The sequence below is a fragment of the Heterodontus francisci genome, unplaced genomic scaffold, assembly GCF_036365525.1.
Source record: "Heterodontus francisci isolate sHetFra1 unplaced genomic scaffold, sHetFra1.hap1 HAP1_SCAFFOLD_54, whole genome shotgun sequence".
In the NCBI taxonomy this organism is placed as follows: Eukaryota; Metazoa; Chordata; class Chondrichthyes; order Heterodontiformes; family Heterodontidae; genus Heterodontus; species Heterodontus francisci.
This window is the reverse complement of record NW_027140250.1, coordinates 2113941-2137549: the sequence shown is the minus strand read 5'-3', so window position 1 is coordinate 2137549 and position 23609 is coordinate 2113941.

Below are 23609 nucleotides of genomic sequence, written 5' to 3'. Positions count from 1 at the left end.
ACACCAAGTAACAAAGACACACACTTACATCAAGTAACACAGAAAAGCACTGACACCCAGTAACACAAACAAACACACTGACACCAAGTAACACAGACATACACTGACACCAAGTAACAAAGACACACACTTACAGCAAGTAACACAGACATACACTGACACCAAGTCACAAAGACAGACAATTACACCAAGTAACAAAGACATACATTTACACAACGTATTTTGACATACACTGACACTTGGTAACAAAGACATGCACTGATACCCAGTAACGCAGACACCCACTTACACCCAGTAAAAAAGACATACACTGACACCAAGTCACAAGGACATACACTGGTACCAAGTCACAAAGACATGCACTGGTGCCCAGTAACACAGACACACACAGACACCAAGTAACAAAGACATACACTTACACCAAGTTACAAAGACACACACTGACACCAGGTAACACAGACATACACTGACACCAACTAACAAAGACAGACAATTACAAAAAGTAACAAAGACATACACTTACACCAAGTATTTTGACATACACTGACACCAAGTCACAAAGACATACACTGATACCCAGTAACACAGACACACACTTACACCAAGTAACACAGACACACACTGACACCAAGTAACACAGACATACACTGACACCAAGTAAAAAAGACAGACAATTACACCAAGTAACAAAGACATGCACTGATACCAAGTAATACAAACACACTTACACCAAGTAAAAAAGACCGACACTGATACCCAGTAACACAGACACTCACTTACACCAAGTAACAAAGACATGCACTGACACCCAGTAACACAGACACACACGGACACCAAGTAACAAAGACACACACTTACACCAAGTAACACAGACACACACTGACACCCAGTAACACAAACAAACACACTGACACCAAGTAACACATACATACACTGACACCAAGTGACACAGACATACACTGATGCCAAGTCACAAAGACATAGACTGATGCCCAGTAACACAGACACACACTGACACCAAGTAACAAAGACACACACATACACCAAGTAACACAGACATACACTGACACCAAGTAAAAAAGACAGACAATTACACCAAGTAACAAAGACATACACTTACACCAAGTATTTTGACATCCACCGACACCAAGTAACAAAGACATGCACTGATACCCAGTAACACAGACACACACGGACACCAAGTAGCAAAGACACAGACTTACACCAAGTAACACAGACACACACTGACACCCAGTAACACAGACACACACTTACACCAAGTAACACAGACATTCACTGACACCAAGTATCAAAGACATACACTGATACCCAGTAACACAGACACACACGGACACCAAGTAACAATGACACACACTTACATCAATTAACACAGAAACACACTGACACCCAGTAACACAAACAAACACACTGACACCAAGTAACACAGACATACACTGACACCAAGTAACAAAGACACACACTTACAGCAAGTAAAACAGACATACACTGACACCAAGTAACAAAGACAAACAATTACACCAAGTAACAAAGATATCCACTTACACCAAGTATTTTGACATACACTGACACCAAGTAACAAAGACATACACTGATACCCAGTAACGCAGACACACACATACACCCAGTAAAAAAGACACACACTGATACCAAGTCACAAAGACATACACTGATGCCCAGTAACAAAGACACACACTTACACCAATTAACACAGACACACACTGACACCCAGTAACACAAACAAACACACTGACACCAAGTAACGCAGACATACACTGACACCAAGTAACAAAGACATACACTGATACCCAGTAACACAGGCACACACTGGGGGAGGGGGGGCACATAGGCGAAGTGGTTCGCACCGCAGCCTCACAGCTCCAGGGACTCGGGTTCGATTCTGGGTACTGCCGGTGCGGAGTTTGCAAGTTCTCCCTGTGTCTGCGTGGGTTTCCTCCCGGTGCTCCGGTTTCCTCCCACATGCCAAAGACTTGCAGTTTGATAGGTTAATTGGCCATCATAAATTGCCCCTAGTATAGGTAGGGGGTGGGGAAATATATAGGGATAGGTGCGGATGTGATAGGAATACGGGATTAGTGTAGGATTAGTATAAATGGGTTGTTGAAAGTCCGCACAGACTCGGTGGGCCGAAGGGACTGTTTCAGTGCTGCATCTCTAATCTAAGCAAAATACAGACACCGAGTGTCACAGACACACACTGACACCCAGTAACACAAACAAACACACACTGACACCCAGTAACACAGAGAAACACTGATGTACAGTAACAAAGACAGACACTGACACCAAGTAAGACAGACACACACTGACACCCAGTAAAAAAGACATACACTGACACCAAGTCACAAAGACATACACTGATACCAAGTCACAAAGACATACACTGATGCCCAGTAACACAGACACACACTGACACCAAGTAACAAAGACATACACTGACACCAAGTAATAAAGATATACACGAACAACAAATATTTTGACATACACTGACACCAAGTAACAAAGACATACACTGATACCCAGTAACACAGACACACACTTACAACAAGTAAGACATACATACACTGACACCAAGTAACAAAGACATGCACTGATACCCAGTAACACAGACACACACTTACACCCAGTCAAAAGAAAGACACTGATACCCAGTAACACAGACACACACTTACACCAAATAACAAAGACATACACTGACACCCAGTAACAAAGACATACACTGACACCCAGTAACACAGACATACACGGACACCAAGTAACAAAGACACACACTTACACCAAGTAATACAGACAAATACTGACACCCAGTAACACAAACAAACACACTGACACCAACTAACACAGACATGCACTGACACCAAGTCACAAAGACATACACTGATACCAAGTCGCAAAGGCATACACTGACGCCCAGTAACACAGACATACACTGACACCCAGTATCAAAGACATACACTGACACCAAGTAACAAAGACAGACAATTACACCAAGTAACAAAGACATACTCTTACACCAAGTATTTTGACATACACTGACACCAAGTAACAAAGACATACACTGATACCAAGTCACAAAGGCATACACTGATGCCCAGTAACAAAGACACAGACTTACACCAAGTAACACAGAAATACACTGACACCAAGTAAGGATGACAGACAATTACACAAAGTAACAAAGACATACACTTACACCAAGTATTTTGACATACACTGACACCAAGTAACAAAGACATACACTGATACCCAGTAACGCAGACACACAGTTACACCCAGTAAAAAAGACATACACTGACACCAAGTCACAAAGACATACACTGATACCAAGTCACAAAGACATACACTGATGCCCAGTCACACAGACACACACTGACACCAAGTAACAAAGACATACACTGACACCAAGTTACAAAGACACACACTGACACCAGGTAACACAGACATACACTGACACCAACTAACAAAGACAGACAATTACAACAAGTAACAAAGACATACACTTACACCAAGTATTTTGACATACACTGACACCAAGTCACAAAGACATACACTGATACCCAGTAAAAAAGACATACACTAACACCAAGTCACAAAGACATACACTGATACCAAGTCACAAAGACATACACTGATGCCCAGTCACACAGACACACACTGACACCAAGTAACAAAGACATACACTGACACCAAGAAACAAAGATACACACTTACACCAAGTAACACAGACATACACTGACACCAAGTAACAAAGACAGACAATTACACCAAGTAACTAAGACATACACAAAGTAAAAATGACAGACACTGATACCCAGTTACACTGACACACACTTACACCAAGTAACAAAGACAGACACTGACACCCAGTAACAAAGACAGACACTGACACCCAGTAACACAGACACACACGGACACCAAGTAACAAAGACACACACTTACATCAAGTAACACAGAAACACACTGACACCCAGTAACACAAACAAACACACTGACACCAAGTAACACAGACATACACTGACACCAAGTAACAAAGACACACACAGACAGCAAGTAACATAGACATACACTGACACCAAGTAACAAAGACAGACAATTACACCAAGTAACAAAGACATACATTTACACAACGTATTTTGACACACACGGACACCAAGTAACAATGACACACACTTACATCAATTAACACAGAAACACACTGACACCCAGTAACACAAACAAACACACTGACACCAAGTAACACAGACATACACTGACACCAAGTAACAAAGACACACACTTACAGCAAGTAAAACAGACATACACTGACACCAAGTAACAAAGACAAACAATTACACCAAGTAACAAAGACATCCACTTACTCCAAGTATTTTGACATACACTGACACCAAGTAACAAAGACATACACTGATACCCAGTAACGCAGACACACACATACACCCAGTAAAAAAGACACACACTGATACCAAGTCACAAAGACATACACTGATGCCCAGTAACAAAGACACACACTTACACAAATTAACACAGACACACACTGACAGCCAGTAACACAAACAAACACACTGACACCAAGTAACGCAGACATACACTGACACCAAGTAACAAAGACATACACTGATACCCAGTAACACAGGCACACACTGGGGGAGGGGGGGCACATAGGCGAAGTGGTTCGCACCGCAGCCTCACAGCTCCAGGGACTCGGGTTCGATTCTGGGTACTGCCGGTGCGGAGTTTGCAAGTTCTCCCTGTGTCTGCGTGGGTTTCCTCCCGGTGCTCCGGTTTCCTCCCACATGCCAAAGACTTGCAGTTTGATAGGTTAATTGGCCATCATAAATTGCCCCTAGTATAGGTAGGGGGTGGGGAAATATATAGGGATAGGTGGGGATGTGATAGGAATACGGGATTAGTGTAGGATTAGTATAAATGGGTTGTTGAAAGTCCGCACAGACTCGGTGGGCCGAAGGGACTGTTTCAGTGCTGCATCTCTAATCTAAGCAAAATACAGACACCGAGTGTCACAGACACACACTGACACCCAGTAACACAAACAAACACACACTGACACCCAGTAACACAGAGAAACACTGATGTACAGTAACAAAGACAGACACTGACACCAAGTAAGACAGACACACACTGACACCCAGTAAAAAAGACATACACTGACACCAAGTCACAAAGACATACACTGATACCAAGTCACAAAGACATACACTGATGCCCAGTAACACAGACACACACTGACACCAAGTAACAAAGACATACACTGACACCAAGCAATAAAGATATACACGAACAACAAATATTTTGACATACACTGACACCAAGTAACAAAGACATACACTGATACCCAGTAACACAGACACACACTTACAACAAGTAAGACATACATACACTGACACCAAGTAACAAAGACATGCACTGATACCCAGTAACACAGACACACACTTACACCCAGTCAAAAGAAAGACACTGATACCCAGTAACACAAACACACACTTACACCAAATAACAAAGACATACACTGACACCCAGTAACAAAGACATACACTGACACCCAGTAACACAGACATACACGGACACCAAGTAACAAAGACACACACTTACACCAAGTAATACAGACAAATACTGACACCCAGTAACACAAACAAACACACTGACACCAACTAACACAGACATGCACTGACACCAAGTCACAAAGACATACACTGATACCAAGTCGCAAAGGCATACACTGACGCCCAGTAACACAGACATACACTGACACCCAGTATCAAAGACATACACTGACACCAAGTAACAAAGACAGACAATTACACCAAGTAACAAAGACATACTCTTACACCAAGTATTTTGACATACACTGACACCAAGTAACAAAGACATACACTGATACCAAGTCACAAAGGCATGCACTGATGCCCAGTAACAAAGACACAGACTTACACCAAGTAACACAGAAATACACTGACACCAAGTAAGGATGACAGACAATTACACAAAGTAACAAAGACATACACTTACACCAAGTATTTTGACATACACTGACACCAAGTAACAAAGACATACACTGATACCCAGTAACGCAGACACACAGTTACACCCAGTAAAAAAGACATACACTGACACCAAGTCACAAAGACATACACTGATACCAAGTCACAAAGACATACACTGATGCCCAGTCACACAGACACACACTGACACCAAGTAACAAAGACATACACTGACACCAAGAAACAAAGATACACACTTACACCAAGTAACACAGACATACACTGACACCAAGTAACAAAGACAGACAATTACACCAAGTAACTAAGACATACAAAAAGTAAAAATGACAGACACTGATACCCAGTTACACTGACACACACTTACACCAAGTATCAAAGACAGACACTGACACCAAGTAACAAAGACATACACTTCCACCAAGTAAGACAGTCATACTCTTACACCAAGTAACAAAGACATACACTGATACCAAGTAACACAGACACACACTTACACCAAGTAACAAAGACAGAGACTGATACCCAGTAATGCAGACACACACTTACACCAAGTCACTAAGAAACACACTGACACCCAGTAACAAAGACAGACACTGATACCCAATAACACAGACATACACTTACACCAAGTAACAAAGACAGACACTGACATCCAGTAACAAAGACACACACTTACACCAAGTCACAAAGACACACACTGACACCCAGTAACAAAGTCATACACTGACACCCAGTAACAAAGACACACACTGACACCAAGTAACAAAGACATACACTGATACCCAGTAACACAGGCATACAATTACACCAAGTGACAAAGACATACACTGACACCAATTGAGACAGTCATACTCTTACACCAAGTAACAAAGACATACACTGATACCAAGTAACACAGACACACACTTACACCAAGTAACAAAGACAGCGACTGATACCCAGTGATGCAGACACACACTTACACCAAGTCACTAAGAAACACACTGACACCCAGTAACAAAGACAGTCACTGATACCCAATAACACAGACACACACTTACACCAAGTAACAAAGACAGACACTGACATCCAGTAACAAAGACACACACTTACACCAAGTCATAAAGACACACCCTGACACCCAGTAACAAAGACATACACTGACACCCAGTAACAAAGACACATACTGACACCAAGTAACAAAGACATACACTGATACCCAGTAACACAGACATACAATGACACCAAGTAACAAAGACATACACTGACACCAAGTAACAAAGACATACACTGACACCAATTAACAAAGAAATACACTGATACCCAGTAACACAGACACACACTTACACCAAGTAACAAAGACTTACACTGACAACAAGTCATACAGACACACACTTACACCAAGTAACAAAGACAGACACTGATACCCAGTAACACAGACACACACTTGCACCAAGTAACAGAGACATACACTGATACCCAATAACAAAGACATACATTTACATCAATTAACAAAGTCACACACATACACCAAGTAACATAGACATACACTGACACCAAGTAACAAAGACATGCAGTTACACCAAGTAACACAGACATACACTGACACCAAGTAACAAAGACATACACTTACACCAAGTAACAAAGACATACACTGACACCAAGTAACAAAGACATACACTGATACCCAGTAACACAGACACACACTTACACCAAGTAACACAGGCACATACTTACACCTAGTAACAAAGACATCCACTTACACCAAGTACAAAGACATACACTGACACCAATCAACAAAGACATACAATGATACCCAGTAGGGCAGACAGGCACTGACACCCAGTAACAAAGACATACACAGACAACAAGTAACAAAGACATAAACTGATACCCATTAACACAGACACACACTTACACCAAGTAACAAAGACATACACTGACACAAAGTAACAAAGACATACACTGATACCCAGCAACACAGACACACACTTACACCAAGTAACAAAGACACACACTGACACCAAGTAACTCAGACATACACTGAAACCAAGTAACAAAGACACACACTTACACGAAGTAACACAGACATACACTGACACCAAGTAACAAAGACATGCACTGATACCCAGCAACACAGACACACACTTACACCAAGTAACAAAGGCAGACACTGATACCCAGTAACACAGACACACACTTGCACCAAGTAACAAGGACATACACTGATACCCAGTAACAAAGACATACATTTACAACAATTAACAAAGTCACACACATACACCAAGTAACAAAGATATACACTGACACCAAGTAACATAGACATACACTTACAAAAAGTAACAAAGACATACACTGACACCAAGTAGCAAAGACAGACACTGATACCCAGTAACACAGACACACACTTACACCAAGTATCAAAGACAAACACTGACACCAAGTAACAAAGACATACACTTCCACCAAGTAAGACAGTCATACTCTTACACCAAGTAACAAAGACATACACTGATACCAAGTATCACAGACACAATCTTACACCAAGTAACAAAGACAGAGACTGATACCCAGTAATGCAGACACACACTTACACCAAGTCACTAAGAAACACACTGACACCCAGTAACAAAGACTACACTGATACCCAATAACACAGACACACACTTACACCAAGTAACAAAGACAGACACTGACATCCAGTAACAAAGACACACACTTACACCAAGTCACAAAGACACACACCGACACCCAGTAACAAAGACATAAACTGACACCCAGTAACAAAGACACACACTGACACCAAGTAACAAAGACATACACTGATACCCAGTAACACAGACATACAATTACACCAAGTAACAAAGACATACACTGACACCAAGTAACAAAGACATACACTGACACCAATTAACAAAGACATACACTGATACCCAGTAACACAGACACACACTTACACCAAGTAACAAAGACTTACACTGACAACAAGTCATAAAGACATACAATTACACCAAGTAACAATGACATATACTGACACCTAGTAAGAAAAGACATACACTGATACCCAATAACACAGACAGACACTTACACCAAGTAACAAAGACATACACTGATACCCAGTAGCACAGACACACACTTACACCAAGTAACAAAGACATACACTGACACCAAGTAACAAAGACATACAGTTACACCAAGTAACACAGACATACACTGACACCAAGTAACAAAGACATACACTTACACCAAGTAACAAAGACATACACTGACACCAAGTAACAAAGACATACACTGATACCCAGTAACACAGACACACACTTACACCAAGTAACACAGACACATACTTACACCTAGTAACAAAGACATCCACTTACACCAAGTACAAAGACATACACTGACACCAATCAACAAAGACATACAATGATACCCAGTAGCACAGACACGCACTGACACCCAGTAACAAAGACATACACTGACAACAAGTAACAAAGACATAAACTGATACCCATTAACACAGACAAACACTTACACCAAGTAACAAAGACATACACTGACACAAAGTAACAAAGACATACACTGATACCCAGCAACACAGACACACACTTACACCAAGTAACAAAGACACATACTGACACCAAGTAACACAGACATACACTGAAACCAAGTAACAAAGACACACACTTACACGAAGTAACACAGACATACACTGACACCAAGTAACAAAGACATGCACTGATACCCAGCAACACAGACACACACTTACACCAAGTAACAAAGACAGACACTGATACCCAGTAACACAGACACACACTTGCACCAAGTAACAAGGACATACACTGATACCCAGTAACAAAGACATACATTTACAACAATTAACAAAGTCACACACTGACACCAAGTAACAAAGACATACACTGACACCAAGTAGCAAAGACATACACTGATACCCAGCAACACAGACACATACTTATCCCAATGAACAAAGACAGATACTGATACCAAGTACCACAGACATACACTGCCACCAAGTAACAAAGACATGCACTGACACCAAGTAACAAAGACATACACTTACACCAAGTAACAAAGACATACACTGACACCAAGTAACGAAGACATACATTGATACCCAGTAACACAGACACACACGTAAACCGAGTAACAAAGACATACACTGATACCCAATAACATAGACACATACTTACATCAAGTAACAATGACATACACTGACACCAAGTAACAAAGACATACACTGATACCCAGTAACACAGACAAACACTGACACCCAGTAATAAAGACATACAATGGCACCAAGTCACAAATACATACACTGATACCAAGTCGCAAAGACATACACTGATACCCAGCAACACAGACACACACTTACACCAAGTAACAAAGGCAGACACTGATACCCAGTAACACAGACACACACTTGCACCAAGTAACAAGGACATACACTGATACCCAGTAACAAAGACATACATTTACAACAATTAACAAAGTCACACACATACACCAAGTAACAAAGACATACACTGACACCAAGTAACATAGACATACACTTACAAAAAGTAACAAAGACATACACTGACACCAAGTAGCAAAGACAGACACTGATACCCAGTAACACAGACACACACTTACACCAAGTATCAAAGACAAACACTGACACCAAGTAACAAAGACATACACTTCCACCAAGTAAGACAGTCATACTCTTACACCAAGTAACAAAGACATACACTGATACCAAGTATCACAGACACAAACTTACACCAAGTAACAAAGACAGAGACTGATACCCAGTAATGCAGACACACACTTACACCAAGTCACTAAGAAACACACTGACACCCAGTAACAAAGACAGACACTGATACCCAATAACACAGACACACACTTACACCAAGTAACAAAGACAGACACTGACATCCAGTAACAAAGACACACACTTACACCAAGTCACAAAGACACACACCGACACCCAGTAACAAAGACATAAACTGACACCCAGTAACAAAGACACACACTGACACCAATTAACAAAGACATACACTGATACCCAGTAACACAGACATACAATTACACCAAGTAACAAAGACATACACTGACACCAAGTAACAAAGACATACACTGACACCAATTAACAAAGACATACACTGATACCCGTAACACAGACACACACTTACACCAAGTAACAAAGACTTACACTGACAACAAGTCATAAAGACATACAATTATAGCAAGTAACAATGACATATACTGACACCTAGTAAGAAAAGACATACACTGATACCCAATAACACAGACAGACACTTACACCAAGTAACAAAGACATACACTGATACCCAGTAGCACAGACACACACTTACACCAAGTAACAAAGACATACACTGACACCAAGTAACAAAGACATACAGTTACACCAAGTAACACAGACATACACTGACACCAAGTAACAAAGACATACACTTACACCAAGTAACAAAGACATACACTGACACCAAGTAACAAAGACATACACTGATACCCAGTAACACAGACACACACTTACACCAAGTAACACAGACACATACTTACACCTAGTAACAAAGACATCCACTTACACCAAGTACAAAGACATACACTGACACCAATCAACAAAGACATACAATGATACCCAGTAGCACAGACACGCACTGACACCCAGTAACAAAGACATACACTGACAACAAGTAACAAAGACATAAACTGATACCCATTAACACAGACAAACACTTACACCAAGTAACAAAGACATACACTGACACAAAGTAACAAAGACATACACTGATACCCAGCAACACAGACACACACTTACACCAAGTAACAAAGACACATACTGACACCAAGTAACACAGACATACACTGAAACCAAGTAACAAAGACACACACTTACACGAAGTAACACAGACATACACTGACACCAAGTAACAAAGACATGCACTGATACCCAGCAACACAGACACACACTTACACCAAGTAACAAAGACAGACACTGATACCCAGTAACACAGACACACACTTGCACCAAGTAACAAGGACATACACTGATACCCAGTAACAAAGACATACATTTACAACAATTAACAAAGTCACACACTGACACCAAGTAACAAAGACATACACTGACACCAAGTAGCAAAGACATACACTGATACCCAGCAACACAGACACATACTTATCCCAATGAACAAAGACAGATACTGATACCAAGTACCACAGACATACACTGCCACCAAGTAACAAAGACATGCACTGACACCAAGTAACAAAGACATACACTTACACCAAGTAACAAAGACATACACTGACACCAAGTAACGAAGACATACATTGATACCCAGTAACACAGACACACACGTAAACCGAGTAACAAAGACATACACTGATACCCAATAACATAGACACATACTTACATCAAGTAACAATGACATACACTGACACCAAGTAACAAAGACATACACTGATACCCAGTAACACAGACAAACACTGACACCCAGTAATAAAGACATACAATGGCACCAAGTCACAAATACATACACTGATACCAAGTCGCAAAGACATACACTGATACCCATTAACAACGACACACACTGACACCAAGTGACAAAGACATACACTGACACCAAGTAACAAAGGCATGCGCTTACACCAAGTAACAAAGACATACACTGACACCCAGTAACATAGACACACACTCACACCAAGTAACAAAGACATACACTGATACCCAGTAACACAGAAACACACTCACACCAAGTAACACAGACATACGTAGACACCAAGTAACAAAGACATACACTGATACCCAGTAACACAGGCACACACTGACACCAAGTAACACAGACATACACTGACACAATGAAACAAAGACAGACAATTACACCAAGTAACAAAGACATACACTTACACCAAGTATTTTGACACACACTGACACCAAGTAACAAAGACATACACTGACACCAAATAACAAATACGTACACTGATACCAAGTAACACAGACACACACTCACACCAAGTAACAAAGACATACACTGATACCCAGTAACACAGACACACACTTACACCAAGTAACAAAGACATACACTGACACCCAGTAACAAAGTCACACACTGACACCAAGTAACAAGGACATACACTGACACCCAGTAGCACAGACACACACATACACCAAGTAACGAAGACATACACTGACACCAAGTAACAAAGGCATACAATTACATCAAGTAACAAATACATACACTGCCACCAAGTAACAAAGACATACTATTACACCAAGTAACAAAGACACACACTTACACCAAGTAACAAAGACATACAATTACACCAAGTAACAAAGACACACACTGACACCAAGTAACAAAGACATACAATTACACCAAGTAACAAAGACACAAACTTACACCAAGTAACAAAGACAGACACTGACACCAAGTAACAAAGTCATACACTTACACCAAGTAACACCGACATACGCTGCCACCAAGTAACAAAGACATACTATTACACCAAGTAGCAAAGACACACAATGACACCAAGTAACAAAGACATACAATTACACCAAGTAACAAAGACAAACACTTACACCAAGTAACAAAGACATACAATTACACCAAGTAACAAAGACACAAACTTACACCAAGTAACAAAGACATACACTGACACCAAGTAACAAAGACATACAATTACACCAAGTAACAATGACACACACTTCCACCAAGTAACACAGACATACACTGACACCAAGTAACAAAGACATACACTGATACCCAGCAACACAGACACACATTTACACCAAGTAACAAAGACAGGCACTGATACCCAGTAACACAGACATACACTTGCACAAAGTAACAAGGACATACACAGATACCCAGTAACACAAACACACACTTACACCAAATAACAAAGACATACACTGACACCCAGTAACAAAGACATACACTGACACCCAGTAACACAGACATACACGGACACCAAGTAACAAAGACACACACTTACACCAAGTAATACAGACAAATACTGACACCCAGTAACACAAACAAACACACTGACACCAACTAACACAGACATGCACTGACACCAAGTCACAAAGACATACACTGATACCAAGTCGCAAAGGCATACACTGACGCCCAGTAACACAGACATACACTGACACCCAGTATCAAAGACATACACTGACACCAAGTAACAAAGACAGACAATTACACCAAGTAACAAAGACATACTCTTACACCAAGTATTTTGACATACACTGACACCAAGTAACAAAGACATACACTGATACCAAGTCACAAAGGCATACACTGATGCCCAGTAACAAAGACACAGACTTACACCAAGTAACACAGAAATACACTGACACCAAGTAAGGATGACAGACAATTACACAAAGTAACAAAGACATACACTTACACCAAGTATTTTGACATACACTGACACCAAGTAACAAAGACATACACTGATACCCAGTAACGCAGACACACAGTTACACCCAGTAAAAAAGACATACACTGACACCAAGTCACAAAGACATACACTGATACCAAGTCACAAAGACATACACTGATGCCCAGTCACACAGACACACACTGACACCAAGTAACAAAGACATACACTGACACCAAGAAACAAAGATACACACTTACACCAAGTAACACAGACATACACTGACACCAAGTAACAAAGACAGACAATTACACCAAGTAACTAAGACATACAAAAAGTAAAAATGACAGACACTGATACCCAGTTACACTGACACACACTTACACCAAGTATCAAAGACAGACACTGACACCAAGTAACAAAGACATACACTTCCACCAAGTAAGACAGTCATACTCTTACACCAAGTAACAAAGACATACACTGATACCAAGTAACACAGACACACACTTACACCAAGTAACAAAGACAGAGACTGATACCCAGTAATGCAGACACACACTTACACCAAGTCACTAAGAAACACACTGACACCCAGTAACAAAGACAGACACTGATACCCAATAACACAGACATACACTTACACCAAGTAACAAAGACAGACACTGACATCCAGTAACAAAGACACACACTTACACCAAGTCACAAAGACACACACTGACACCCAGTAACAAAGTCATACACTGACACCCAGTAACAAAGACACACACTGACACCAAGTAACAAAGACATACACTGATACCCAGTAACACAGGCATACAATTACACCAAGTGACAAAGACATACACTGACACCAATTAAGACAGTCATACTCTTACACCAAGTAACAAAGACATACACTGATACCAAGTAACACAGACACACACTTACACCAAGTAACAAAGACAGAGACTGATACCCAGTAATGCAGACACACACTTACACCAAGTCACTAAGAAACACACTGACACCCAGTAACAAAGACAGTCACTGATACCCAATAACACAGACACACACTTACACCAAGTAACAAAGACAGACACTGACATCCAGTAACAAAGACACACACTTACACCAAGTCATAAAGACACACCCTGACACCCAGTAACAAAGACATACACTGACACCCAGTAACAAAGACACATACTGACACCAAGTAACAAAGACATACACTGATACCCAGTAACACAGACATACAATGACACCAAGTAACAAAGACATACACTGACACCAAGTAACAAAGACATACACTGACACCAATTAACAAAGAAATACACTGATACCCAGTAACACAGACACACACTTACACCAAGTAACAAAGACTTACACTGACAACAAGTCATACAGACACACACTTACACCAAGTAACAAAGACAGACACTGATACCCAGTAACACAGACACACACTTGCACCAAGTAACAGAGACATACACTGATACCCAATAACAAAGACATACATTTACATCAATTAACAAAGTCACACACATACACCAAGTAACATAGACATACACTGACACCAAGTAACAAAGACATACAGTTACACCAAGTAACACAGACATACACTGACACCAAGTAACAAAGACATACACTTACACCAAGTAACAAAGACATACACTGACACCAAGTAACAAAGACATACACTGATACCCAGTAACACAGACACACACTTACACCAAGTAACACAGGCACATACTTACACCTAGTAACAAAGACATCCACTTACACCAAGTACAAAGACATACACTGACACCAATCAACAAAGACATACAATGATACCCAGTAGGGCAGACAGGCACTGACACCCAGTAACAAAGACATACACAGACAACAAGTAACAAAGACATAAACTGATACCCATTAACACAGACACACACTTACACCAAGTAACAAAGACATACACTGACACAAAGTAACAAAGACATACACTGATACCCAGCAACACAGACACACACTTACACCAAGTAACAAAGACACACACTGACACCAAGTAACTCAGACATACACTGAAACCAAGTAACAAAGACACACACTTACACGAAGTAACACAGACATACACTGACACCAAGTAACAAAGACATGCACTGATACCCAGCAACACAGACACACACTTACACCAAGTAACAAAGGCAGACACTGATACCCAGTAACACAGACACACACTTGCACCAAGTAACAAGGACATACACTGATACCCAGTAACAAAGACATACATTTACAACAATTAACAAAGTCACACACATACACCAAGTAACAAAGACATACACTGACACCAAGTAACATAGACATACACTTACAAAAAGTAACAAAGACATACACTGACACCAAGTAGCAAAGACCGACACTGATACCCAGTAACACAGACACACACTTACACCAAGTATCAAAGACAAACACTGACACCAAGTAACAAAGACATACACTTCCACCAAGTAAGACAGTCATACTCTTACACCAAGTAACAAAGACATACACTGATACCAAGTATCACAGACACAAACTTACACCAAGTAACAAAGACAGAGACTGATACCCAGTAATGCAGACACACACTTACACCAAGTCACTAAGAAACACACTGACACCCAGTAACAAAGACAGACACTGATACCCAATAACACAGACACACACTTACACCAAGTAACAAAGACAGACACTGACATCCAGTAACAAAGACACACACTTACACCAAGTCACAAAGACACACACCGACACCCAGTAACAAAGACATAAACTGACACCCAGTAACAAAGACACACACTGACACCAAGTAACAAAGACATACACTGATACCCAGTAACACAGACATACAATTACACCAAGTAACAAAGACATACACTGACACCAAGTAACAAAGACATACACTGACACCAATTAACAAAGACATACACTGATACCCAGTAACACAGACACACACTTACACCAAGTAACAAAGACTTACACTGACAACAAGTCATAAAGACATACAATTACACCAAGTAACAATGACATATACTGACACCTAGTAAGAAAAGACATACACTGATACCCAATAACACAGACAGACACTTACACCAAGTAACAAAGACATACACTGATACCCAGTAGCACAGACACACACTTACACCAAGTAACAAAGACATACACTGACACCAAGTAACAAAGACATACAGTTACACCAAGTAACACAGACATACACTGACACCAAGTAACAAAGACATACACTTACACCAAGTAACAAAGACATACACTGACACCAAGTAACAAAGACATACACTGATACCCAGTAACACAGACACACACTTACACCAAGTAACACAGACACATACTTACACCTAGTAACAAAGACATCCACTTACACCAAGTACAAAGACATACACTGACACCAATCAACAAAGACATACAATGATACCCAGTAGCACAGACACGCACTGACACCCAGTAACAAAGACATACACTGACAACAAGTAACAAAGACATAAACTGATACCCATTAACACAGACAAACACTTACACCAAGTAACAAAGACATACACTGACACAAAGTAACAAAGACATACACTGATACCCAGCAACACAGACACACACTTACACCAAGTAACAAAGACACATACTGACACCAAGTAACACAGACATACACTGAAACCAAGTAACAAAGACACACACTTACACGAAGTAACACAGACATACACTGACACCAAGTAACAAAGACATGCACTGATACCCAGCAACACAGACACACACTTACACCAAGTAACAAAGACAGACACTGATACCCAGTAACACAGACACACACTTGCACCAAGTAACAAGGACATACACTGATACCCAGTAACAAAGACATACATTTACAACAATTAACAAAGTCACACACTGACACCAAGTAACAAAGACATACACTGACACCAAGTAGCAAAGACATACACTGATACCCAGCAACACAGACACATACTTATCCCAATGAACAAAGACAGATACTGATACCAAGTACCACAGACATACACTGCCACCAAGTAACAAAGACATGCACTGACACCAAGTAACAAAGACATACACTTACACCAAGTAACAAAGACATACACTGACACCAAGTAACGAAGACATACATTGATACCCAGTAACACAGACACACACGTAAACCGAGTAACAAAGACATACACTGATACCCAATAACATAGACACATACTTACATCAAGTAACAATGACATACACTGACACCAAGTAACAAAGACATACACTGATACCCAGTAACACAGACAAACACTGACACCCAGTAATAAAGACATACAATGGCACCAAGTCACAAATACATACACTGATACCAAGTCGCAAAGACATACACTGATACCCAGCAACACAGACACACACTTACACCAAGTAACAAAGGCAGACACTGATACCCAGTAACACAGACACACACTTGCACCAAGTAACAAGGACATACACTGATACCCAGTAACAAAGACATACATTTACAACAATTAACAAAGTCACACACATACACCAAGTAACAAAGACATACACTGACACCAAGTAACATAGACATACACTTACAAAAAGTAACAAAGACATACACTGACACCAAGTAGCAAAGACAGACACTGATACCCAGTAACACAGACACACACTTACACCAAGTATCAAAGACAAACACTGACACCAAGTAACAAAGACATACACTTCCACCAAGTAAGACAGTCATACTCTTACACCAAGTAACAAAGACATACACTGATACCAAGTATCACAGACACAAACTTACACCAAGTAACAAAGACAGAGACTGATACCCAGTAATGCAGACACACACTTACACCAAGTCACTAAGAAACACACTGACACCCAGTAACAAAGACAGACACTGATACCCAATAACACAGACACACACTTACACCAAGTAACAAAGACAGACACTGACATCCAGTAACAAAGACACACACTTACACCAAGTCACAAAGACACACACCGACACCCAGTAACAAAGACATAAACTGACACCCAGTAACAAAGACACACACTGACACCAATTAACAAAGACATACACTGATACCCAGTAACACAGACATACAATTACACCAAGTAACAAAGACATACACTGACACCAAGTAACAAAGACATACACTGACACCAATTAACAAAGACATACACTGATACCCAGTAACACAGACACACACTTACACCAAGTAACAAAGACTTACACTGACAACAAGTCATAAAGACATACAATTACACCAAGTAACAATGACATATACTGACACCTAGTAAGAAAAGACATACACTGATACCCAATAACACAGACAGACACTTACACCAAGTAACAAAGACATACACTGATACCCAGTAGCACAGACACACACTTACACCAAGTAACAAAGACATACACTGACACCAAGTAACAAAGACATACAGTTACACCAAGTAACACAGACATACACTGACACCAAGTAACAAAGACATACACTTACACCAAGTAACAAAGACATACACTGACACCAAGTAACAAAGACATACACTGATACCCAGTAACACAGACACACACTTACACCAAGTAACACAGACACATACTTACACCTAGTAACAAAGACATCCACTTACACCAAGTACAAAGACATACACTGACACCAATCAACAAAGACATACAATGATACCCAGTAGCACAGACACGCACTGACACCCAGTAACAAAGACATACACTGACAACAAGTAACAAAGACATAAACTGATACCCATTAACACAGACAAACACTTACACCAAGTAACAAAGACATACACTGACACAAAGTAACAAAGACATACACTGATACCCAGCAACACAGACACACACTTACACCAAGTAACAAAGACACATACTGACACCAAGTAACACAGACATACACTGAAACCAAGTAACAAAGACACACACTTACACGAAGTAACACAGACATACACTGACACCAAGTAACAAAGACATGCACTGATACCCAGCAACACAGACACACACTTACACCAAGTAACAAAGACAGACACTGATACCCAGTAACACAGACACACACTTGCACCAAGTAACAAGGACATACACTGATACCCAGTAACAAAGACATACATTTACAACAATTAACAAAGTCACACACTGACACCAAGTAACAAAGACATACACTGACACCAAGTAGCAAAGACATACACTGATACCCAGCAACACAGACACATACTTATCCCAATGAACAAAGACAGATACTGATACCAAGTACCACAGACATACACTGCCACCAAGTAACAAAGACATGCACTGACACCAAGTAACAAAGACATACACTTACACCAAGTAACAAAGACATACACTGACACCAAGTAACGAAGACATACATTGATACCCAGTAACACAGACACACACGTAAACCGAGTAACAAAGACATACACTGATACCCAATAACATAGACACATACTTACATCAAGTAACAATGACATACACTGACACCAAGTAACAAAGACATACACTGATACCCAGTAACACAGACAAACACTGACACCCAGTAATAAAGACATACAATGGCACCAAGTCACAAATACATACACTGATACCAAGTCGCAAAGACATACACTGATACCCATTAACAACGACACACACTGACACCAAGTGACAAAGACATACACTGACACCAAGTAACAAAGGCATGCGCTTACACCAAGTAACAAAGACATACACTGACACCCAGTAACATAGACACACACTCACACCAAGTAACAAAGACATACACTGATACCCAGTAACACAGAAACACACTCACACCAAGTAACACAGACATACGTAGACACCAAGTAACAAAGACATACAATGATACCCAGTAACACAGGCACACACTGACACCAAGTAACACAGACATACACTGACACAATGAAACAAAGACAGACAATTACACCAAGTAACAAAGACATACACTTACACCAAGTATTTTGACACACACTGACACCAAGTAACAAAGACATACACTGACACCAAATAACAAATACGTACACTGATACCAAGTAACACAGACACACACTCACACCAAGTAACAAAGACATACACTGATACCCAGTAACACAGACACACACTTACACCAAGTAACAAAGACATACACTGACACCCAGTAACAAAGTCACACACTGACACCAAGTAACAAGGACATACACTGACACCCAGTAGCACAGACACACACATACACCAAGTAACGAAGACATACACTGACACCAAGTAACAAAGGCATACAATTACATCAAGTAACAAATACATACACTGCCACCAAGTAACAAAGACATACTATTACACCAAGTAACAAAGACACACACTTACACCAAGTAACAAAGACATACAATTACACCAAGTAACAAAGACACACACTGACACCAAGTAACAAAGACATACAATTACACCAAGTAACAAAGACACAAACTTACACCAAGTAACAAAGACAGACACTGACACCAAGTAACAAAGACATACAATTACACCAAGTAACAATGACACACACTTCCACCAAGTAACACAGACATACACTGACACCAAGTAACAAAGACATACACTGATACCCAGCAACACAGACACACATTTACACCAAGTAACAAAGACAGGCACTGATACCCAGTAACACAGACATACACTTGCACAAAGTAACAAGGACATACACAGATACCCAGTAACAAAGACATACATTTACAACAATTAACAAAGACAGACACTTACACCAAGTAACAAAGACATGCACTGACACGAATTAACAAAGACATACACTTACACCAAGTAACAAAGGCATACACTGACACCAAGTAACGAAGACATACACTGATACCCAGTAACACAGACACACACGTAAACCAAGTAACAAAGACAGACACTGATACCAATAACAGAGACACACACTGACACCCAGTAATAAAGACATACAATGACACCAAGTCACAAATACATACACTGATACCAAGTCGCAAAGACATACACTGATACCCATTAACAACGACACACACTGACACCAAGTAACAAAGACATACACTGACACCAAGTAACAAAGGCATACGCTTACACCAAGTAACAAAGACGTACACTTACACCAAGTAACACAGACATACACTGACACCAAGTAACAAAGACATACACTGACATGAAGTAACAAAGACATACACTGACACCCAGTAACACAGACACACACTCACAGCAATTAACAAAGACATACACTGATACCCAGTAACACAGAAACACACTCACACCAAGTAACACAGACATACACTGACACCAAGTAACAGAGACATACACTGATACCCAGTAACACAGGCACACACTGACACCAAGTAACAAAGACATACACTGACACCAAGTAACAAAGACATACACTTACACCAAGTAACAAAGACACACACTGACACCAAGTAACACAGACATACACTGACACCAAGTAACAAAGACAGACAATTACACCAAGTAACAAAGACATACACTTACACCAAGTATTTTGACATACACTGACACCAAGTAACAAAGACATACACTGACACCAAATAACAAAGACATACACTGATACCCAGTAACACAGACACCCACTTACAACAAGTAACAAAGACATACACTGACACAAAGTAACAAAGACACACACGAACACCAAGTAACAAAGACATACACTGATACCAAGTAACAAAGACATACAATTACACCAAGTAACACAGACATACACTTACACCAAGTAACAAAGACATACACTGAAAGCAAGTAACAAAGACATACAATTACACAAAGTAACAAAGACAAACACTTACACCAAGTAACAAAGACGTACAATTACACCAAGTAACAAAGACACACACTGACACCAAGAAACAAAGACATACAATGACACCAAGTACCAAAGACATACATTGATACCAAGTAACACAGACACACACTTACACCAAGTAGCACAGACACAAACTTACACCAAGTAACAAAGACATACATTGACACCAAGTAATAACGTCATACACTTACACCAAGTAACACAGACATACGCTGACACCAAGTAACAAAGACATACAATTACACCAAGTAATAAAGACATACACTGATACCAAGTAACACAGACACACACTTACACCAAGTAGCACAGACACAAACTTACACCAAGTAACAAAGACATACACTGACACCAAGTCATAAAG